This window comes from Ursus maritimus, unplaced genomic scaffold (assembly GCF_017311325.1).
Source record: "Ursus maritimus isolate PB19 unplaced genomic scaffold, ASM1731132v1 scaffold_5, whole genome shotgun sequence".
In the NCBI taxonomy this organism is placed as follows: domain Eukaryota; kingdom Metazoa; phylum Chordata; class Mammalia; order Carnivora; family Ursidae; genus Ursus; species Ursus maritimus.
Genome location: NW_024426663.1, coordinates 32,243,062 through 32,267,239, shown reverse-complemented (window position 1 = coordinate 32,267,239; position 24,178 = coordinate 32,243,062). Strand labels below are relative to the sequence as shown.

The window sequence follows — 24,178 nt, the reverse complement described above, 5'->3', positions numbered from 1 at the left end:
TTCCCCTCACCACCCCCAAACCCCTGGTAACCACCATTCTACTTTCCATGAACTTGACTCTTCTAGGTATCTCATAGAAATGGAATCCAACAATAATTATCCTCTGGTGTCTGGCTTATTTCACTTAGCATCATGTCTCCAAGGATGAAGCACATTATAGTATGTATCAGAATTCATTTTTTAAAGAAGAAGAATATCACATTGTGTATATATACCCCATGTGTTTATCTGTTCATCCATTGATAGAGATTTTGGTTGTTTTCACGTTTGGCAGTTGTGAAGAATATTGCTGTGAACATGGGTGTACAAATATCTGTTCAAGTCCTTATTTTCCATTCTTAGGGTTACCTGGCCTCCATTTGATTTTAATTATATTTACCAAAAATGTCTTCCTCTATCAGAGAAGGCCATTCTTTCAATCTAGCATGTGTCTTTGAAAGAGCTGCCATTAGCCTGGTGAGAGAGGAGGTGGGCAGCCCCTCCTCACCATTAGCTAACTCTACCCTGGCAATCAGCACAGTGACAGGAGTTGCAGCCAAAAGACCCCCATGTTCTTTCTTTAGTACTTGTAAATGTGACGAATTTTTAACCCCCTAGGGACTTCTTTGGGGAAGATTGAAGCTTCATTGTGAAAGTGTGTGGTGTGTCCTCCCAAACAGTCACATGGTAGCAGGAGAAAGGAAGACAGGCTGGGTAGACCAATAGGTCTTAGGTGGGCCACCTGGGTGGTTGGTGCTGAAAGGGAAAATGCTAGAAAAAGCTGAATGTAGTTTCTTTGATAAAGTCATCCAGGAAAGAGAAGGCAAAAAGAGGGCAGCAAAGCCGGTGGCTCCCAAATGGAAGAGAAACAGGATTAGGGCAGGAATGAGGAACAGGCCCTCTGCAGCATCTATAGGGCAGGAATCCAAGAATGGCAGACTTAGAATCACCAAAAGTATGGCATTCACATGCAGCCTTTCAAGTGTTGTCCAGTGCAGAGGAAGAAGATAGGAAGCAAAATCCCCAGTGAGACCCCAGCAATGCAGAAGACAACTCTCACAAGAGCTCAGCCAAAAGCTCAAAGAAGGTGCAACTGGGGTCCAAACAGAAAAGACTGTCCTTGCTCTAGAGGTCAAAGAAGGTCCGAAGGCTGTGCTAAGGCCCAGGCCAAAGGGCAGAAGTTAAGGGCAGTCTTCAGAAGGTCTAACTCCAAGAAACTCAGCACAGAGCATCAAAGAGGAACACATACACATAGGGCCATGTGAGTTAAGACCTGACAAAGATCTTTCTTGGATGGGTCACCTCAGAAGGGCTCACAGCCCACTCAGGTTCAGTCACCCACACAAGTCAACTGTTCATGCCAGACTTGAGTAGACCACAGTGTGAGGCAAGAAAATGGCCAGAACCAAGGAGTCTGGGGATAAAAAGACACTTCCTCACATTCCCTCACAACATTCTCACCTTCAGTTGGTATCACCAAAGGTGATAAGATCTGACACCCAGATCTTACCAAGCCAGAAATGGCAGATCTACTTCCTTTGATCCATCCCACCCTTTGGATCCATTTGAAAATTCCCTACCTGACACTGATTGTGCCAGTTCACTCAACTAGTGGCTATGTTCTTACTCCACGGTAGGCACTGTACCCAAGAGCTGAGACACAAGGGAGTAAGACATTCCCTGCCCTCAGAAATCTCACCTCTAATGAGGAGACAAAAAATTAAAAGGGCAATTACAAGAGAGTGACCAGGGCTATGAGGAAAAAGAATTCAGGGTGAATAAAGGGCATGCAGAAGGAGTTTATAACCCAGGAGGATAGAGCCCAAAGGACCAGGACCACTTGCCAGCTTCGTATTCGTTTCCTATCGCTGCTGTAACAAGTTACCACAAACTTAGCAGCTTAAAACAACGCAACTTTATTGTCTTAGCACACCAAAGATCAAAAGTCCAAAAAGGGCCCTGAAGGGCTAAAATCCAGGTGTTGGCAGGGCTTTCATCTTTCTGGAGGCTCTAGCAGAGAATCCATTCCTTGCCTTTCTCAGTCTGGAGGCCATCTGCTTCTCTGGCTCAGCGGTTCGGGCCTGCTTCCAACAATGGCATCACTCTGCCCTGCGCTTCTGTCCGCACATCTTCTCCTCTCTGACTCTGACGCTCCCACCTTTCTCTGCTAGGGAACTGTGATGACACTGAGCACACCTGGGCAATCCAGGAGAATCTCTAATCTCAGATCCTTAACTCAATCACCTCTGCGAAAGTCCCTTGGCCCACACATTCACAGGTTCCAGGGATTAGGACCTGATCTCTTTTGGAGGGCAGGGGACCTTATTCTGCCTACCATCAAGCTAATTCCTAAAAAACAAAAAGTCCTTTGCATGAGCAGGTCCTATCAGCGTTATCCTTGTGAAAAGACTATCCTCCTTTTTTCTTGACCATTTTTTTTAATGCGGCAAAAGAACTCACAGATTTCCTTCTATTTGAAAACTTGCCACAAATTATGTAAATGATGTGCTAAAGTCATTGTGGATAACATCAGCAAGCATCAGACATCTGCAAAGCCTATGCTGCTTTTACCACATAAAGTTTCTCCAACCTGCTCCTACAGTGAGTCACTCTGATTCTCCACATGCTGGTTTTGTCATTTTCAGCTCTCCTCTCGCCTTCTCCCTTAAGGTAGAAACTAGTGAATCCCCGGAGCAGACTTCACTTTCATGAACTGATAAAACGCACGTTCATCAATTTTGTTTTCTAAATTAGGAACAAGAGTAGAATTTAGAATGATTTCCTGCAGTTGATTTACATCTATAAATCATAAATTAGAAGTCTTAAGTTTCTAATTTATTAATACATTTCTGTAATTGTGCTGGCAGGGGTAGGAAGAGAAAAACTATAATGCAAACTGGAACCAAGAATAAACTTTGCCCACAGTCACACAGTTATTAATGGTATAACCTGGACAAAAACCTCAGTCTGGACTCCAGACGCAGCGCTCTGTGCTAGCCTCACTGTCTTTTCTATGCCCTTTTCCCCTTTGAGATAAAAAATTTGGTGGGAATTCACTTTTAAATAGACCGTGAGTTTACATGCTTGTCCCGATTTTCCTCTTCTTTGAAAACTTCCCACCAATAGTAATAATTGTTGTTCCATAAAGAGTCCTTCCTGTTGGTTGACGTTTGACTCTGTGAAATATAAACAAGTTTCAACAAGAAGACAGAGAATATGTAATCAATATACCTTGGCTCCTGTTCAGAATGGCCATGCGTCTGGCACTTGATATCTTTGCAGAAAATGGATATTGGAAAGGAAGATCACACTTCATTTAAAAGCAGAACAACAGATGTAGGGGCGATGGTGTCAGTGAGAGTCAGTTACATATCTGATGAAAGTCTTGTGAATCTCAAATAATGACAATATGGCAATCCTTTTGTTTCTCTCTAGAATTCCCCAGAGCAGCTCTGCCAGACCCTCCCCCTCCCAGTCTTCCCCTCAGCCAGATGGCCAAAGCAACTACTGTGTGGAGGAAATCAAGGCCAGCCCCCACCCACAACCTTGACATTCCACCTCACCACTTCAAAATCACTCTTACCTTCACTCAGCTTCTCCTCCTTCCCCCTCAGTGACCATCCCCCCATCTTTCTTCAATGGGCTGTTTTCCCTTGATCTACAGACACATTAAAATCCAAAGTCTTCAGCGTAGTAGGAAACTCATAAGGTGTCTCCTGCCTCAACATTACGCTCCTTGTGCTCTCCACCCCAGACATACAACTCACTAAGATCGCTCCGTTCCTTTGCATCCGCTGTTTCTCTGCCTGCAACGCATTCCTCCATTCCTTGCCTAGAGAACTCCTAATCATCCTTCAAAGCCCAGCTCAGCCTCAACTCCTGTGACGCTCTTGCCAACCACTGCCCCTCTCCAGTAAAGATGAACACTTCTTGCCCTGTGCCTTGCCCAGGGCCTCGACCTTTCCCCTCCCAGAGCTCTTAGCACACAACATTAGCATTATCTGTCTACCTTTCTGTCGCCCTCATAAAGTTCCCAGACTGAGAGTTTTTTAAGAGCAGAGACTGCTCCTTTTATCTCTTAAGTCTTCAGCACTTACCACAATCCTTGGTACTTGGTAGACACCCAGTAAATGTTTGTTGAGCAATTGAAAGAATGCTCAAGTCTTTCCATTAAAAAAAGAGAGCACAGCTATCCCTCTGCTACCTTCTGGAACTGCTATCTACCCCCTGCATCTCGGCTTCCCTGCTCCCTAGAGCTCTCATCACCCAGTCTCCACCCTCTTCCCCCTCTGCAAGCAGATTTCTGGTGCCATCTTGATGGTTTTACTGACGCTGGGTGAGTTCCCCATCACCTAGTCAATACACACAGTCAATACGGGCTGCTCCACATTCCGGTTACCCGCCCCTCGGCAGGGGGCTGATGCCTTTACTTTCCTGCCTTTTGTGTCACCACCGCATCCCCCCCCCCAGCCTCCACCAAGTTTATTTTTAAGTCTTCAGTTTCCTCCCCGTCTTTCCAGCTTCCCATACACCCTCTTTGAGCATCGTTCTCCTCTGCAAGTCTCCCACTGCCAACTTCATAAAGGTTCCAGCCCCAGCCACTCTCTGGAACCCCGGTGTAGACAGCCTGGGAACATATGTGAATTGAAACAAGCGGCCTCCTCCCCAGCCTCTGGAAGCTAGTAATTACAGGAGGTAATTGCCTATGCACTTAGCAGAGGGCCTTAAATACTCAGTGAGCTTGTCCTCCTCCTTCCTGGACAAGCTGGCCTCCAAACTGGCCACCCCACTCCCACTCCTCTTCCCTTTCATTCCCTCTGAGCAGCACGACTCCCATGATATTTCTTTCTTTCTTTTTTTTTTTTAAGATTTCATTTATTTATTTGACAGAGAGAGACAGCCAGTGAGAGAGGGAACACAAGCAGGGGGAGTGGGAGAGGAAGAAGCAGGCTCCCAGCGGAGGAGCCTGATGTGGGGCTCGATCCCGTAACGCCGGGATCATGCCCTGAGCCGAAGGCAGACGCTCAACCGCTGTGCCACCCAGGCGCCCCTCCCGTGATATTTCTAATGCAGTGTTAGAAGCCTCCAATGTGTTGCTCCCACATTATAAAAAAAGAAGCTTTTAAAATAAGTAAAAATAAAACCTAAGAAAAAATAAAGGTTTGCCAAATGTCCAGCAAGGCAAAATGAGAAAGATGAAGGCAGTGCAGGGAGCTTTCGACCACATTACATTTCTTCAATTTAGGAAATCCTACAACCCTGCCTTCTATCTTAAAATGCCCTTTCTACAAAGAAACAGTGGTCCTTTTCCTTTATTTCACTACCCTTATTTGGGAAAATAAAGAGTTCATAAAGTGTAATTGGCCTAAATTTTCTGTTTTGGAAATTAGATGATCTAGTCTGTTTTTCTGGATTTCTACAAGTGGCCTCTGCATTCTTACCATGTTGGAGAGTTTATGATCACTTAACAGCATTTTAAAAGACAAACACAGGCAGAGACATAAAGATGTTTATTAGCGTCAATACCTACTTGAGAGGTCCACAACCCTCAGTTTCTTTTCAAGAAGGTATGTTTCATTATAATATTGAAAACTCAAAGGTTGGAATTTTTTTTCCGCTGTGAATTGCCCCCTGTTGTATATTTGGAAATAATGCATTAAGAAATGAGATTTCCTTGACTCTTGTGTCCATCAAGAGGGCACAAATGACCAAACGACACCATGAGTCTTTTTATTTATTCACACCTTCTAGTTTCCTAAGGATTATTTGCCTTTAGTTTGCCTTTAGTTTTGTAGACACACATACTAATAGTGATTGTCATCAAGCATGCACACACACACACACACACGTGTTAAAGCAGACAATTAATCATTTTCTCCCCAAAGACCATATTTTACAGTCAGAAGCCAATTGTCAGCACACATGCTCCTAAATAAATCGACACACGTACCAGCTAATAGATTAATTCACATGGAGAAGGCGTCGTGGGAAGAAAACCTGCGGTCCCAGATTTCCTAAGCAGGTGCTCTGCCTGTTAACATAAAGATCAGTCTTCCTGGCTCCGACCCTCCGGGCACACTGCCCAAAATTACTTACAATTTCTAACACAGCTGATGCTAAGATAGTTCTGCAAAATGAGAGCCTGGTTTACACAATGTAACCTAAGAACAGCTCGGCTCTAGAGGAGCCAGTATGAGCTTTTAGTTTAGGGGAGGTGGGTTTTTTTGTTTTGTTTTGTTTTTTGGCCTTGTTGCGTTTTCTTACATCTGACTTTTCTAACAGGAAAGAACTTCCTGCTTTCATATTTCCCTGCTCTGTTGTTCTTGCGATTCCCCCTGTCCGTGGGGAAATATTGTGGGGCCCCAGGAAACAGACCTGCTGGCATTAGTGTGCTCAGAGGAGAGAAGGCTTGCACGTGCATGTGCGCGTTCACACGTGCACACACACGCTCCCGCTGACCCCTCCCTTCACATGCAGAGCTCCACTGGGATCCCTTCCCACTTCTTACCTCGTAGCTCCTAAGCTCATCCTTCAGCCCACACAGGCTGCCCTTCTGAATGGAAAGTTCAGCTCCTCTATAAATCACTTTATTGAAGGAAGGGACCATGGTAGAGGTTGCTCTGAGCTCCAGAAAGGGGTTTTTTTTTTTTTTTTCACTTCACCAAATTGCATTTTCCAGAACAGTGCTATAAAGGCTAGCATAGGAGTGGGGAGGATTTGTGTGACAAAATATTAGACTTCCAAAATTCTGGAAAAGAACCTCTCAACAGTATTCTCTACTTAACTTTAGTTTTCAGAAACAAGGATCATCCATACTCTTTTCCAGACAGGATTCACAAAAATGTCGAATGTGGCTGCTGCACACCTGCCGTGTTTCTCCCCTTCTGGGTCCTCAGTGAAGAGAAGGAAATGGGCTGGAGGCACACACAGGATGCTCCCCTGGGAATTCGTCCCCCCAGCTCAGCCTAGAGGTCCTGCATCCCAGCGGGGTGGTGACTTTTGGTTTTACCTATTCCTCTATTGTAATCCTTCAGTAATCCCTCCTGTTTTCAAAGACACCCTCCTCATTGTTCTTCGCTCCCACCAAAGAAAGAAAGAAAAAAAAGGGGGGGGGATTAGGGTCCAGCTAACCCAGCAATAATCTTGTTCTGGCACCTTAAGAAGTAAAGGATTTCACTTCCCTTCCGTAACTGGAGCAAAGCCTTCCCTCCCTGCAGGGGATATGGTCCCATTCTGTAGCACATTTCCTCCAGAGAGTCAGCTTTTCTGAACAAAGACCCAACTGTCTGTGCAGTATGGGAAACTATCTATTGCTGGAGCTTGGAGCACACCCTCCTACAAACCCAGACATGCACAAAAGTTCTGCATTTCACCGCAGGAAGCAAGACTGGTGGCTTCAGGCATCATTAATCATTTTGAAGTGATTCTTCTTAAAAAGAAAAAAAAAAAAAAAAACCAGAGATGCAGTTTGAGTTAAGTCATGCCCAATAAAAATTAGCACTTCTCCTCAAAGTAGCATTTCCCTGATTCCTTTTGGAACGTTAGGGTTTGCTGTACTGACGAGGGCTGGAGTAAAATGGAGAATCACTCTCCCTTAGTTGGAATTCCAACAAATACCTAGGACATGACTTGGAAATCTCTCAGAGATTCAGATTGAGGAAGAGAGGGGTAGGGATGAGGGAGTGTCTGCTTCCTTTGCCTTCCTGCCCAGGCATATATCCATTTAGGGGAAAGATAAAACCAGAACAATTTGCTTCCTATAGTGGAGAACGCCCCTCCCTTCCCCCATCACAAGGCCTTTCAGCCCAGCAGGCAGGGGCGCAGGGAAGCTTTGCTCCCTAGAAGGGCTGCCCTTACCCCCCAAGGGGGTTCTACCTGAAAGGAGCAGAACACCGGCCGGTTGTTCAAATCCAGTCACATAAACAGGGAACATCCCTTAGTCTATGCCTTTGAAGTAAAACTGTTTCTCTAGCATGGGAGAAGTGATAACTAGAAAATGAGATCTTCAACACCATCTTTCCTGGGAGATTACATTTCCTGCTGTTCTGGGTTGAGAGGAAATTCACTTACATAAAATTGGATTAATTTTTTTTTCCCCTGAAGTCTCCTGGTCTACCAGAAACCTCTTCTGTCAGTTGCCCCTTTCTGAACCCTTGGCTATTTCCCAATCTTCATTTATCCCCTAATCAGGACATCTGGCTCTGGAGTCAAGATCAAAACTCAGAAAATAAAGGCAGAAAATAGTCTGCCCCCTTTTATCCTGGTCCGGTCACCACCTCATCCCCTGGGTTTGCATTCACTTGAGTCAGGTGTGAACCTAGCTAGACTGGCCTTCATTTCCTTCTCCACCAGTCAGCTACTGAGGCCTCACAGCTGAGTCCTGTCAGTCATTTTAATTTAGAGTTTAGAAATGGAAGAGAGGGGGCGCCTGCGTGGCTCAGTCAGTTAAGCGTCTGATTCTTGATTTCGACTCAGGTCATGATCTTAGGGTCATGGGATCCAACCCCACATCTGGCTCTAAGCTGGATGTGGAGCCTGCCTAAGATTCTCTCTCTCCTTCTCCCCTTCCCCACCCCGCACTCCTTCTCTTTAAAAAAAAAAAAAGAAAAAGAAAAATGGAGGCGAGGAGGAGAATCAAGTTTCATCTTAGTACTCTTAGCTATATATTTTTAAATGTAATACATGTGATTACAAGGAGGTGTTTTTGTTTGTCTTTATGAGCTTGGTTTTTTAAATTCAGTTCAATATACCCAAGAGGAGCCTTTAAAAATATGCTGTAAGTCTCACTGTAAATGTCTGACAGGAAGCCTGACTGAGCAGGATGAGGAAGGCCTCTACATAGGAGGGGCAGCCTGGTGTGGGGTGCTGGGGCCCAGGCCTGTGAAGGAGGATATCCACATGGAGGCATGCAGGGTGAGCCAGGCCTGGGGAGTCGGAGCCCCAGCAGGTGGAATCATAGTGCGCAGTGGGGGGCAGAGCCTGAGCATCTAAGGGGAGAGCCTCTAGAGCAGTGGAAATGGGAGATTGGTTACACATAGGGGGACTGACCAGAGAAGTAAACATTTGAAGGATAGCAGAAAGGGAGAAAACTAGGATGGGCCTGTGTATTCGTGGATTGGAATGGGATGTAGTGATATGGATAAATGGTTTTCAATACACATAAATATAGAAATAAATATAGCTCTGTCCACTCGGTGGGCCTGGGAACAATGACCCCACAGTGACAATGAGCACACCTAGTGTGCCTAGATATTCACCTCTAATTACCATCCTCCACAAAAAGAAACCTGGGCTCCTTGGAGAAACACCTGATTCCAAAGCTAGAACAGGGAAAATACAAGATAAGTGGAATTATCCTGTCATGCCAGAAAACCAGAGCTCAATGAGTGGGGTAAAGATGTCAAGAGCACACAGAGGCCAGTTTTCCGCTGGGCAAATCAGGGACAACTAAACACTGAAAGATTATAATGACAAGAGGTTATAATCCATTGAATGAAACAGGAAACAATGAGTCCATTCTGAAATAAGCAAATTGAAAGCTTGATGAGGAAGAGAATTTTTATATCATTTCAAAGTATCTCCCCTCAAAGTACTTATGAATTACAGAGAAGCAAAGGATCACCTTATAGTGGGAAAGCCTGGCAGACACCGTCTTAATCAAGAGATCACCATGGACATCATAGGATGGAACAACTTGAAATCTTGTGCTACTCGATAAGGCACAATGAAAAGAACACAGAATCTTTTCCATGTTGTTTCCAAAAAGGCACAGCCTAAATCTAATCATGAATGATTGTCAGACAAATCCAAATTGAAGGACATTCTATAAAATAACTGGCCAGTAACCTTCAAAAGTCATCTTCGAAAGGTCATGAAAGGTGAGGGGGGAGAAAAGGTGTGACCAAATTCAACATGGAAATTCAACCTGGAAAACATTACTAGAGCAAATGACAGAACTTGAATGGGGTCTGAGGATCAGATGGTAGCAATATGTCACTGTTATTTCCTAATTTGGGTGGTTGGATTGTGCTTATGGAGAAGAGTGTCTTTATTTTTATAGGAAAAACACCCTAAAGTATCAGGGGTGATGGGCATTAAATGACAACTTATTCCCACATAGGTCGGGGGACAAATTATTTATATTACATTTCCAACTATTTTGTAAGCCTATCATTGTTTCAAATTATTTTTTAAAATTTTCTTTTAAAAAAAGAAAAGGCATTATCTCATGAGCACCTGAAAGGGCAGAAACTTCGGAAATTCATTTTTACCCATACCCGAACATGCCCAGTCCGGTGAGTGCTCAATAAATATTTTCTTAACTAAAATGTTCAGAAAACTCTCTGAGATACAGAAGGAACACAATGGAAGTGCTTCCGATAAGGTTTATGTATTTATTTTAAAAACACAGGGCTTATTATGTGCCAGACATTACTATAAATATTTTGCAAAGAGCTCTATGAGATAGATACTCATGAACATCCCCTTTTACAGAGAAGGGAACTGAAGGACAGAGAGGTTATGTGTCCTGCCCAAAGTCACACAGCTAATGAGTAGTGCAACTAAGAGTTGAGCCCAAGCAGTAAGTCTCGAGAGTTCCTGCTCTTAGCCACTTTACTATGATGCCTCTTCAAGATCCCACCTGCAGAAAATTTAAGATCTGTCCCATTCAAAATACTCAGTTCTCAATCCAACTGTGTTTTTTGTGTATTGTAGATTCACAAAGTTATGTCCTGTTCTTTCTTGCCTAACGCATGGCACGAACCCAAGAGAAGCTCATTCCATAGCTGGGCATTCATCTTTGTGGGCAGTGTTGGTCTACCAACTTTGACCTTCACATAAATCTTGGTCACTCAAGTAGACCTTTGGTTCTTAATTATCTTAACCACAGCTTATGTGGCCCCAATTTGTTAGGTTTTTATCTGCTATGGATTTCCCTTTCTCCTATGTGTGTGGGGGGATTTTAACATGGAGTAGATCTATCTGGATGTATCATGGTATAGCCGATCGTCCATATGGCAGGGGAATCCCCATTAGCCACTGACCGAGGCCCCTACATGATGATTCCTCACTGTCCTATTTCCCTCCCTCACAGGAGGGCAATGAAGCATTGAATCAAATGTGTCTGTTAATGGAATGGATATTTCTATAGCCCCTATGGAAAAAGCTGAAGATATTCTGCCCCTTAAGAGTCCTCTCTGCCTCACTTTCTCCCTCCTGTGAAGTGTGAAAACATGTTGTTTTATGTTCATTTATTGTCTAGGGACAGGAGCTCTATCAACACCAAGGTGCATTCTCTACTAGATGCCCCTTTATAGCAAATGGCTCACAAAAACTCCAGCAAATAAATACTTTTCTTTATAATTCGGAGCAGCAAGTTCCCTAATAAAACTAGAATAGGCATTAACAAAGTGAGTTCGATTTCATGAGAATGATTTGACTCTTTTTGTAGCTTACGGTGTTATCACAAAAACATATCACGAGTTTCAGGCAGGTTTAGAGCAACTTCCACATTGCCATATCATCATTTTTAGTATTTTTATCTTCAAATAATGTTTAGTCATAAGAACGAGATCTCCCGTTTGTTATGCCCCATTTCCATAGGGGTGAAAACACCAGAGATAACAGGGAAAAAAGCAAGCTTTTATTTAATCTCAAGTGCTATTTACTTTTCTATAATAGAACTGTGATCTTTCCCTGTACTCTGTGCCAATCTCCAACCGTCGATAGGCATTATTTCCTCAACAAATAAAAATTTACATTTATGTATTTATGTAAGTGCAAATCTGTGTGTGTGCGTGTGTGTGTGTACGTACGTGTCCTCTGCTATCCCATCTCCACTGTAAATTTCTTTCAGGTGTGGAATCACAGTTGCAGTGTTATCTGTGCATGTCCTGCCTCCCCTCAGCCTTACCACTCACTACACCTGCCCAGCTTCCAACTGCAGCCCTAGCCTTCCTTTGCCTAAGAGGCCTCTCACATTGCCCGAACCCGCTATGCTACTCTGCAGACAGGCAAAATATTCTAGAACTAATGTCCCCAGGAGTAGTGAAAACTCTGGTGCATAAAACCCCCAGCTTCCTTGCCCCTTGGGTAGAATGACTTCAAGGGAGTATTTTTCCACACTTGCTGCCCCAGAGGAACTGAATTCCAGTCAACCACAGTGGTGGCTGTCTTGATAAACACCCTGAACTGGTTGTCTTCTTACGTTCCTGTCGCACGTCCCCAGTCCCCTACTGGTGTTGCCCACGGTAACACATGCACTTTAATCCTCGCCTTAGCATCTTCTCCTGAGGAAATCCAAACTAAGGCAATCACTCTCTAAAGAATATGGAAGTTGACCAAAAGCCACGGGACAAACAGCTGTCCTGCTGTCCCTGTTGTTGTCAACTCTCCTGTGGAAGAACTTCAAAGCAAAATATGTACCCAGGCCTTTATTTTTTCCCGACCTCCCCTTTCTCCATCTTCTGCCAATGTTCAGGATGCTGAGGATAGTCCCTCTGCCTTATTTCTCAACAGCTCTTACCCAAAAGTTGCATCTTCCCAGCAGTCTGTTGTCTGAGATGTCCACCGTTTGTGGCATCGATCACACTGGCTCTTAGTGTGCCTATTCTTCGTCTGTGCACAACAGATAGAACCTACCATATGTTTATTTCCACCAGGGTCCCTCTGCCATCTGGACGGTGGAAGCTTATGCCCCGGGGAAGACATAGCCATAAGCCAATTTACATTAAGACACAGATTCTAGACATACAGTCTAAGTTCGGACACAGAGCTGACTCCAGCTGACAATGCCACCAGACTCTGATTGATTTCATCCACAATACATGGAGGTTCCCGTGTCTCATAGACGGAGCCAAAGACCTTATTTAGGCCGCATGACTAATCTAATTGTTTATTCCCTTGCTGTACTCATCTTTATTTGATCTGAGGGCACCAAGTCCAGGATAATAGTTTCAGGTGCCCCCCACCCCACCCCCGCCATTCAACCCTATCCAGTTCCCTCAAGCTTGGTTTGAAAGGGACTAAAGACACTGGGCCTGCTGGTCAACATTTTCTTCATGACTGTTCTTGGCATGGCTGTGACTATTAAACTTTTTGTAAAAATTGAAGGGCTGGTTACACATATAAAAATTAAAATCATTAGCAACAGTTTTTCACAATCTCTCTTGCACCCCAAAATACAGTGGCAGGAGGGAGATTAGCTTTTGGTGACCTAATTTCTGTCTCTTAGCCAAAGCAGAGTTTCTGCTTTCTCTGTTTTTTATGACGCTGTCAGGATTTTCACCAATCACTCCCTTTACCGCCCTAGTGCTTCATCCAATGTGACCCCAAATGTTGCTTTGGAGCCCAGAAGCAAGGAGGAGTAGACTGCCCTCATCAGTTAGTTGGATTCTCGGAGTCCCCTCTGCTGAGTGAAGATTGGAGTCCTGCTGGAGGAAAGCTGGTATTCCCTGTGCCTCCGTGCTGGTCAGACGCAGACCCCTGCTGGCCCAGCTCTCTCGCTGTCCAGCAGCCCTCTGCAGGCAAAGCACTGCCCAGAAGCAGTTTCACTGATAGTTTTTTCACATGCACATGCGCGCACGCACACACACACACACACACACCCTTCATTTCTTTTAATCAGCCTGAGAAGTTTTTACAAACATTTTCCAAATCTAATCTTAATGAGAACTCTCTAGTGCAGCATTCTGCAGGGTGAGATACATTCCCTATATCCACAGAGTACCTGACGTACAGCAAGTGCTACAGGGAGACACCAGACCAATTAAGAAGTACCCAGCAGAAAGATGCCAGCCTTAAAAATCAAAAGAGAATATTACTTAAGACTTCTTAAAAATTTAGTGTAATAGTATATTAGTGTATTCAGCAATAACTAAGGAGACGTGACAACAGGTCATGAAAAGAATCTAGGAAAGAGACCTTTCAGCTCCCTAGTGATGATATGTGGAAATTTAATCTGTGGGCCCCAAAGCTGTACCTTCCATCAGTAGGTGGGCAGCATCCTCTTACAGCTCTATTATTACAAGAATTGATGACTTCTTTGTTTCCTCAACTCCTTGGCAAACAGGACTATGTTGGGTTGTTTCTGCATTCCCAGTGCCTGGCACAATTCTCATGCATAGGAGGCATTTGACAAAAGTCTGGTGAATGAATGAATTGATCTATCATAGGAAATAACCATGTAATGTATGTCAATATTTTTTTAAGACCTAAGCGCTTACTTGTACAAGGAGATCTTTTCATAGACAGGCTGAAAGATCTCTCTGATCCGAGGACTAAATTAAAAAGCAGTTAGGAACCTATGGGGGAAGCGCTTAGCCAATGACTGAGGGGCTTAGGAGTGTGAAAGCCCAAATTCTTTGTCTGGAATTGAGACACCTTCTGAGGACAGCATAGTAGTTCCCTTTGGGATCAGGCTAAAGGTGCCATCTGAGGGACATTCTGGAAATATACTCTTCTCCCCTATCACGCTTCTACCACTCCCACGCCAATTTATTCTGGGAACACCTCCTTAATGAACTAGTAACACATAAGCGAAAAGCAAGTTAGGAGAAAATGATGGATTCTGGGTCGAGAGATCCATGCACAGACTGTCCAATTTCCTAGAAATGCCAGCTCACTGCTACCCCTTCCATCATCAGCAAACATGGGTCCTGCCCAGTTGGTCCCTCCCCAATCTCCTCTGAGTCACACCCACTCCCCATTTCTGGTTATTCTCCCCCAAACCCACCCCTTGCTGCTTCCTACATACATATTGCCACCTCTGCATTTTGACTTCTCCTCCTGCCTGTAATATCCTTTCCTACCACCAGCAAACGTCTGTGGCTCATTTGATAGACCCAGCCTCTAGGGACAGGCTGAGCCTTTACCCCATTCAGTCTCCAAGAAGAGGTAGGAGACTAAAATGTAGATCCGAGCGGCACATCTGCTTACAGGAGCAGATATCAGACAAACAGGATACCCGTTAAGGAAAGGCAGAGGACCCCTGCTGTGTCGGATGCATGATAAAGCTTCCAAACAGGGAGAAGGTACAAATGGGCAAGAAAAGATACAAATGGAGGGGCTCATGTTACGGAATGAGAAAGTGTGCTAAGACTATTCCAACTCTTATTTATTGAGAGAGGCAAATCTACATGGACAAACTCTAAGTTATAAAATGACTTTCTCAGTCTGTCTCTGTCCTCTTTCTCTACAAGGAACCTCTCCTGGTCAGTTTGTAGAAGGTCCGCACTATGTTGAAGGCAGCACCGTGGCTGCCAGTTAGTCACCTGATCTTGGATAATAATTTTCCCTGAACAGTATGGGCCCTAATCTCCAGGAAGATGGTGGCTTAGATTTGATTAATTCAGCTTGGTGAGTCATTGCAGTGTCATCATGGACGGAGACAGTTATGGGATCCATTCTTCCTAGGGTCACCTGATACAGTCCTGCAGATCCTTCTGGATCCTCTGCCTGTTTGGCTCCAGGGGTAGAAAGCAAAGCTATACTGGAATGGATGTTTCTTTCTGAACAGTGTTCAATATTTGTATCATTTAGCACTTCCTCCACTTTATATTCATAATGGTGGCATTTAGAGAGAAGTGTAGGCAGGTGGCCCACTGGTCATGTCTCTTCTTAGAAAGTGTGATTCCTCTGCCTGTGTGGTTGGACAGCAGGCCCCAGACTCTGGACCCAGAAGGTAGGACCCAAGCCAAGGCAGGCCTACGCCGGCAAACAGGACTTGGAAATATGCAATGGGTCCTGCGGCTCTGGTTCATCTCTCTTGGGTGCTTGAACTAAGAAGTGATGTGAAGGTGAAGCTGGGGCAACTGTGTTAGCTCACAGGAAGATGAAGGGGAGTATGCTGGTGATGGAGAAAGGAAACAAGCATGCAGAGAGAGGCAGAGAGGAGCAAAAATGTGGCCTCAGTATGACAGAGCAGTCATCCAGCCGTACCAGTCTCTCCGGTGTCTGGCTAAAATCCCTGCCCTCAGGTTCCATGACACACTCCGTATCCTTCTGACAAATTCCCTTCTTTGATTAGGTGAGTTGAGCAAGTTTGGTTCTAGAGAAGAAAAAAGAAAAAAAATCATAAGATAGGAACAGGAAAGTATTGGGACGTGGTTTTAGTTTTTTGAACACCGCTTGCAAGATCAGAGAACGCTCCATTAATCAGTGATTTTTCTGGCTTCTCAGCATTATACTTTATCCTCTCTTTGTAGATCTGGAAAAAGGTCCCCGACATTTAAAATAGATTTTGTAGCATCTTGTCATTTTAGGAAATATTCTTGGATTAGATAACAGAATTCCTGATTATCCAGACAACTCAACAGGGTCACATAGACTCTCAAATCAACATATCTAGTAACTGTTACTGCACCATGTCATGAACTGATAAATTCATAGAGCCTAAAACACTGCAGATGAGGGAGGAGGTGGAGAAATATGCTTATCTCCCTTTTGAGTTAGCCTCCATTTCAGAACTAACTTCGTAGTGCCAAGAATATCTGATTATTTTCCCTGTGATGAAATGTACTTTCCAGCAATACTGAGTCCTTCCCACCAATACTGGGTTACGATGTCAGCATGGCTTACTTATTCTCATGCCAACACGAAAGTTGACCTAATTATTCAAGTGCCAACGTGAGAGCACAGTCCTCAGTTTCTCTTCCAGAAGTGAGGGCATGACCACCCTGATAAACAAGATACCTCTTACTGCCAAACATCCCTCCACAGGAGACTGCTAACCAATGCCATCTGAGCCGTCCTGCTTTCTCTTCCGGAATTCGATGTAGGATTTCACACATAGACTTGAGTTTTTTTGCCAGCTTTTGGCAATTTCCAATTTCCCACAGATTAATGAAAAATCCAGCTGTTTCCAACTATTTGGAACAGAGCAATATGTGATAAAATGAGGATAGAGGGGAATCTTTATCCAATTTCTCCAGCAGCCAGAGAGATTTGGAACATATTGAGAAGAAAAATTGCAAGCTCAATTGTTCAAAGATTAAAAAGAAGAAGAAAGAACGCTTTGTATTAAATTTCTGAGAATGCCTTTTATTTACCAAACAGAGAAAGCTAAAAAGCTATTCTTTGATTAATCAGGTATGAGCTCATTCTTCCTTCCTAATCCAGCCTGTGAATAATTGTAATGTAAGGTGAGTAGCTATGGCTCGCACGAAGGACATTTGGACATCTTGACAATAATCTGAGAGTGGATCTCAGGGCAGCAGCACATGAAACTGTTGAGTAAAGTCGGCGCTCCTCAAACTATTCTTGTTGAAGGACAACTCTGTTTGCTAATTTAAAATTTTTCACAGAATGTTTTCAACAAATAGTGCTCAATTGGATAAACATATGCCAAAAAAAAAAATCCAGGGGCGCCTGGGTAGCGCAGTCGTTGGGCGTCTGCCTTCGGCTCGGGGCGTGATCCCGGCGTTCTGGGATCGAGTCCCACATCGGGCTCCTCGGCTGGGAGCCTGCTTCTTCCTCTCCTTCTCCCCTGCTGTGTTCCCTCTCTCGCTGGCTGTCTCTCTGTCACATAGATAAATAAAATCTTTAAAAAAAAAAAAAATCCATACTTCCCACCCTTTACAGAGATTATTTCAAAATGAATCCTCAATCTAAATTCAAATCTAAAACTAAAAATCTTTCAGAAAATTGACTAGGATACTGAAAGCATGATGCATAAAGAGAAAAATAGGTAAATTGGAATTCATCAAATAAGAACTTCTCTTCAAAAGGCACAGTTAAGAGAATGAAAAGACAAGACGGTCTAGGAGAAAATGCTTGCAAAGCACTTAGGTGATAAAGAACTTGTACCCAGAACATATAAAGAACTCTCACAACTCATTAATGGGGGGGGGGGGCTTTTTTTAAATTGGCAAAAGATTTCAACAGACACGTCACTAAAGGAGATACACAGATAGCCAAAATCACATAAAAAGATGCTCAACATCATTAGTCAAACAAATTAAAACCATAATGAGATCCTATTACAAAGGCTGAAATTTTAAAAACTGACAGTACTCCATGCTCGTAAGGATATAGAGCGACTGGAACTCGGGTACATTGCTAATGGGAGGGTGAGGTGGCACAGGTGCCTTGAAAAATAGTTTTGCAGTTTCTTATAGATTTAAACACAGACTTGCCATAAGAGCCAGCAATCCCCTCTTACATATTTACTCAATGAAACAAAAACTTAAGTTTACACCAAGAACCACATACAAATGTTTATAGCAGCTTTATTCAAAATTGCCAAAAACTAGAAAAAACTTGAATCTCAACTGGAGAATTGATAAACAGACTACGGGTATCCATGGAATACTACTCAGCAATCAAACAAACAAAGAATAATATGCACAATAACATGGATGAATCTCACATGTTTATGCCAAGTAAGATAGGCCAGACTCAAAAGACCACATAATGTATGCAAGTATCCTATCACTACACTGTACACCTGAAAATAATGTTCCATGTCCACTATATCTCCATTCAAAAAATAAAATTTTTAAATAAAATAAAATCAATTTTTGTAAAAGACTGCATGATGGATGATGCCACCTAGATGGTATTTTTACAAAGGCAAACTCTAGGGACAGAGAACAGACCAGTGGTTGCCAGGAGCTGAGAGTTTTGGGAAGGGTTGACTACAAAGGAACAAGAGGGAGTTTGGTAGGTGAGAGAACCTTACTGTAAGTTCACTGTGGTGTTGGCTGCTACACTGTATATATTTGCCCAAACTCACACTAAAAAAGGCGACTTACTCTACGTAGATTATACTTAAATTCTTAAAATGGGGGGGGGGGGAATCCTTCACAGACTGATAGTATTATAAAATACAATAAAAATTAATTTCTAGGAAAAACAATTTAAAAAAAGACCTACATAATACAAGTCCAAATTATTTACTATTAAAGTGAACAAACATAAAATTTCTTTTGTCAGTGTCATTTCTAAACACTGATTCTCAAATTCTGAACTTACTTCCTCACAGACTACAAAGCTTTGAAGACCTATCTCAGTCTGCAGACTGCACTTTGAGTAGCACTTGTGTGGAGGACGTTGGTTGATGGTCTTCTTCAAATCCATTTCCACCTTCTAACAGCACCCCAGTTTCCTTATGACCAATTCCTCCCCACTGCATACAGCCCAGCAGGACTGTACCTGGGCAGAGATAGGAGACGATGGCCTTCCTGTTCTATGCCAGCATTATGTCCAACCCAAACATATGCTGGTATAAGGCTCTCGTCTTGGTTTTCTCCATCTTGACCTCTGCAGCTCTTTTGTTTCTGCATATTTCCATGCCTATGACATCTCCAGGGTCTACTCGTGGAGATGTATTCCCTTCCCTTACTAGAGGAGAGAGGCCCATTTTCATAGGGACCCCCAGGCCATATAAACAACTTCCCTCCACTTGCTTCTCCACATCAGGGTGGACTGACTCTTCAAATGACAGAATTCTAACTTCAAAAGTTATTATTGTCTCAATAGAGACTCAAAAGTTTTAAAAAGTGTAATTTGAGATTTATCATGCACCTGTATATGTTAGAATACTTTTATCTCTCAGTAACAGAATATGCAACTGGCTTAAAAATTTTTATTCTCTCTCATAATGAGAAGTTAAAAACGTAGGTAAGTTTGAGAGTTGGCTCAGTAGCTCAACGATGGCATCAAGGATCCAGTGGCATGGTGTCAAGAACCATGTTTCTATTCAGCCATTCCTAGAGGGCTGGCAATCCTCCCTTTTGATTGTAAGATGGCTGCTGTGGCAAGGCCTCGCTTGTCGGCATCAACAGAAGGATAGGAAGAAGACAGGACTTGCCGCTCTCATGAGCAGAGAGACCCTCTTTTAATCAGAGAGAAACTATTTCCCAGCAGTTCGTGGCAATGCTTCCTCAGTTGCTTTGGTCTGAACTGACTCGCCTGCCCATGACTAGCAACAAAGGAGGCAGACAAAGTGAGTTCCCAGCATTATCCGCCATTGTCACGGAAAGTGGGGCTGCCAGAGAGAAACTGAACAGACACACTGTCACCTTGTATTCCAGGCTGTCCCTTCCCTCTCCTTCTGAGGCCAACAAAACTCTTTGCTCAGCTTTAATAACCGAAGAGCTGCAGGGGCGGGGGGGGGATATCTGAATACTGAGGGGGGAATGCATCAGGAAGTATTCCAAATATCTTTTCTGTTTGAACATAATCACACATATATTTAACCTCTCCAGACTTTCATTCCTTCATCTGTAAACTGAACACTGACTATGCTAATGCCTACAACATAAGCTTATTTTGAGAATTAAACCAGATACTATGTGGCAAGCACTTGTTACAGTACCTGGTCCATAGTAAGTAGTCAGTAAGTAATCACTCAAAAGTGGCTATGTTTTAAAGTTGAAAACAAGGAAGCATATTCAAAAGTATTAAATATCGAAGGCCTAGATTTTGAAGTATGCTAGAGTTTAGAAAAGAAAGGCCCCGTTGTCCATTGAGGTCTTCTGAAAAAGCTGCTCTGTGGAGGCAGGATGCAAGCTGGCTTGAAAGGATGGCTAGAACTGGGATTGCGGGGAAGAGAGGGCAAGTCACTGAAGGAGATCAAACAGCATGGAGGGGTCGGGCCTGGAGCAGAGGGCAGTGTTTATGCTGTGGGAAGGACAAAGGTACTGATAGCCAGCAAGAACTCACTTCATGCCAGGTACTTTGCCTTATTCAAGTTCCTCAACGACCTTGTGAGGTGGTGTGTTGGTCAGGGCTCTCCAAAGAACAGAACCAATAGGACATTTGTTAGTCAGCTCAGGCTGACCTAACAAGATGCCGTTGACCAGGAGGCTCAAACAACACAAGTTTATTTCTCTCAATTCTGAAGACTAAATGCCTGAAATTAGGGTGCCAGCATGGTTGAATTCTGGTGAGAGGTCTCTTCCTAGACTGCCTCCTAACTGTCCTCACATGGCAGAGAGAGGGAGGGAGGGAGGTCAACATCTTTCTCCCTCTATCTTTTCTTCTTTTAATAGTGTCAATAATCCCACCACGAAGGCCCTACCCTCATTACCTAATCTAACCCTAATTACCTTCCAAAGGCCTGATCTCCAAATACCCCCACAAGAGATTAGGGCTTCAACATATGAATTTGGGGGATACACAAACTTTCTTTTTTTTTTTTTTTTTTAAGATTTTATTTACTTGACAGAGAGAGAGACAGCCAGCAAGAGAGGGAACACAAGCAGGGGGAGTGGGAGAGGAAGAAGCAGGCTCCCAGCAGAGGAGCCTGATGTGGGGCTCGATCCCATAACACTGGGATCATGCCCTGAGCCAAAGGCAGACGCTTAACTGCTGTGCCACCCAGGCGCCCCGATACACAAGCTTTCTATCCATAAGTATGTGTATGTGTGTGTGTGTGTGGATAAATGATAGATAGATAGATAGATAGATAGATAGATAGATAGATAGATATGAGGAGATTTATTTTAGGATTTGCCTCACACAACCGTGGAGGCTCAGTGAGCCTAAAAGGTGATGGAGGAGGCCCACAGCCTGGAGACTCAGGAAGAAGGTGCAGTTCCGGTCCACAGGCAGTTGGCTAGAAAACCAGGAAAAGCCCATGTCACAGATAAAATCCAAAGGCAGCCTGATGGAGAATTCCCCTTGCTCAGGGGTGATCAGCCTTTTGCTCTGTTTAGACCTTCAACTGGTTGAATGGAGTACACCCCCATTATGGAAAGAAATCTGTTTTACTCTAAGTCTACCAATTTAAATATGAATCTCACCCAAAAACACTGTCACAGAAACAACCAGAATAGTGTTTGACCAAATATCTGAGTTTCATGGTCCAGCCAAGGTGGAACACAAAATTAACCATCATAGGCAGATTTTAATCCTAGTTTATAGATGAAGCAATCGAGGCTCAGAGGGATTAAGTAACATGCCTAAGGAGATGGAAGAGTTGAGGTGGAACTGAGACCAGGTCTGTTTGAATCCACGGCCCCTATCTCCTCATGCTGTTTTGTGCTGGGTCTGTAGAGAAATGCATTTGAACAGACATCGTGAACCAAGAGAGGGGCTGGGAATAGCATGTGCCATGCATCTTCCATAGTAATCACAGTGCCTTGCCATAGAAACGCTTAACATACACTTTGGAGGTCAGCGGGTAGGGGAGCGGATAGATGGATGAAATAAAAAACCATCACCGGGTAATCATGGCTGCAAAAAAGGAACCAATTCCCAGTATTTCTTCACATCTGGCTTGGCTTTAGAGCTGGGCTGTTCAAAACAGTGATCATTAGCTATAATACCTATTAAAATAAAAATGTTTAATTAATATTAAATCAAATAAAAACTCAGTTGCTCCATTGCACCAGCCACATTTGGAACGCTCAGTAGCCCCATGTGATGAGTTGCTACACATTCAATGGCACAGATACAAAGCATTCCATCATCGCAGAAAGTTCCACTGGACAGTGTTACTCCAGAGAGACTGTACTGGTCCTCCCATCACAGCACTTATGCACGTCTCTGTGAACATAGTCCTTGTTTCTGGGAGATGAATTATGAGAAAACTTGTAACTATAAGCCCAACCAATCTCCCCACTGGCCCAGACCTTTCGTACACAATGCGGATCAGTGGGGACCTGGCCCTCGGGTGCCTGTTTCTGCTTCACGGAGGCACTGTAACTGCTTGCTCCGCTGATCTCTGCAGAGACCAAAGGTGCCATTGACATTTGGCTCCCTTCAAACTATAAACATCTAACAAGCTCCAGATGCACAAGTAGTAGATTTAAAGTCCTGTCAATATGGACACTAGGGCCTGAAATGAAACACTTGGCATTCAATTTGACTAAAATGCTAAACTCATAATTTATTGGTTCAATAAAATATGAATGCTAACAGCCAATTTTTAGGTTGGTTTTTTAGCAGAGTTAAAAAACTGCTCTTTCAAATAGAGCTTTGGTGACAATAATCATTTTTAATGGGCCCAAAATGTTATTCATAATAGTGTGTTGCCACACAAAAGCCTTTCCTAAGTTGAGTGATAAAATAAAACTGCTGACTAACCACAATGTCTATGAGGAGTGAAGACATGGACAGCAGAAGAGACTGAAAGTGTCAGAACATAGGACCCTTCCCAAAGTGACCTCACCACCCAGCATTTCCCCCTGGAAGGGCTGGCTGCAATGTGCCAAGCTGCAAATGACTGGCTTTAATGAAAAGGGAAACATGATGAGCTTTGTAGCTATGGAGGGGGTTTGGAAAGCAATAACAGCTATACCAAATGTTTGACTCAAGGTAAGCATGACAGCTAAAAACAAAACAAAAGTTGCTTTTCCCAATCAACAGGAGTCAGTAAAAAAAAAAAAAAAAAACCCACACAAAACAAAAAACCACACACACACACACACCCTGAAAAAAAAAAAAAAAAAAACCACAGCTTTTATTCTCTGACCTCAATTTCATCTCTTCCCCTCTGTTTAAAACAAAAGCATGGGAAGGTGGCCTAGACTTACTTTTCCCTATTCTTCCCATTAATTCTAACAAGAAAGAAAAAAAAAAAAAAAGCCTAGACATTGTATATAAAATAAACATGTAAGACTTTGAAAGGTAAGGAGAAAGGAAAACCATTAGGGAGCTGGAGACCCAAGGAACAAAATGGCAGTAAGATTCCTGGGTTGTCTTTTGCCTTCTATATCTCAGCCTGGGAGCTAAAGAAGCTAGCCTCTTAGAAACACCAACTAGTGCAGGCCAAAAACAACAACATCAAAGCCTGCTCTCTTTAGCCAAAGGACCAGGAAAGGAGTAGCCTAGGAAGACAGAAAACTTTGAGGCAGTAATCCAACCAAACACCAGAGAAAAATTTATGGCCCTCCCCTACCCACACCAACAAAGGCTGAAGCAAGCCTAGACTTTCACCTTCTGGAGGGTGTAATGAGGTGCCAAGCAGGAAGCCAGGACTTTCATCCCTGCTGAATGATAACAAGTCCCTCCTCACTCCCAGAGAGACCACATGGAGAGCCTGAACTTCCGAAAGCCCCAACCAGCAGTAATGAGGCATTCCTCCCTCCCCTGCTAGAGTGGTGGCAGGGGGACCTAGTTGAGAGCCAGGAATTTCATCATTACCACTGTCATTAGCAGTAAGAAGACAATTTCTCCTCTCATGCTGTTTCTCATGTGGAGACCATGTGGAGAGCAGTAACAAGGCATCCCTACTATCCTTACCAGCCAGGGA

At 43.5% G+C, this 24,178-nt stretch overlaps 1 long non-coding RNA gene across 2 annotated transcripts in view; it reads right to left on the bottom strand.

Annotated features, from left to right (window-relative positions):
• The window catches only part of LOC103663570, a 134,738-nt gene that overhangs the window by 26,136 nt on the left and 84,424 nt on the right, over nt 1-24,178 (bottom strand). For both annotated transcript variants that reach the window (XR_005832470.1, XR_568808.2), the window contains exon 2: nt 15,919-16,027. This is a non-coding gene — a long non-coding RNA (uncharacterized LOC103663570). The remainder of the gene's footprint in view (nt 1-15,918; nt 16,028-24,178) is intronic.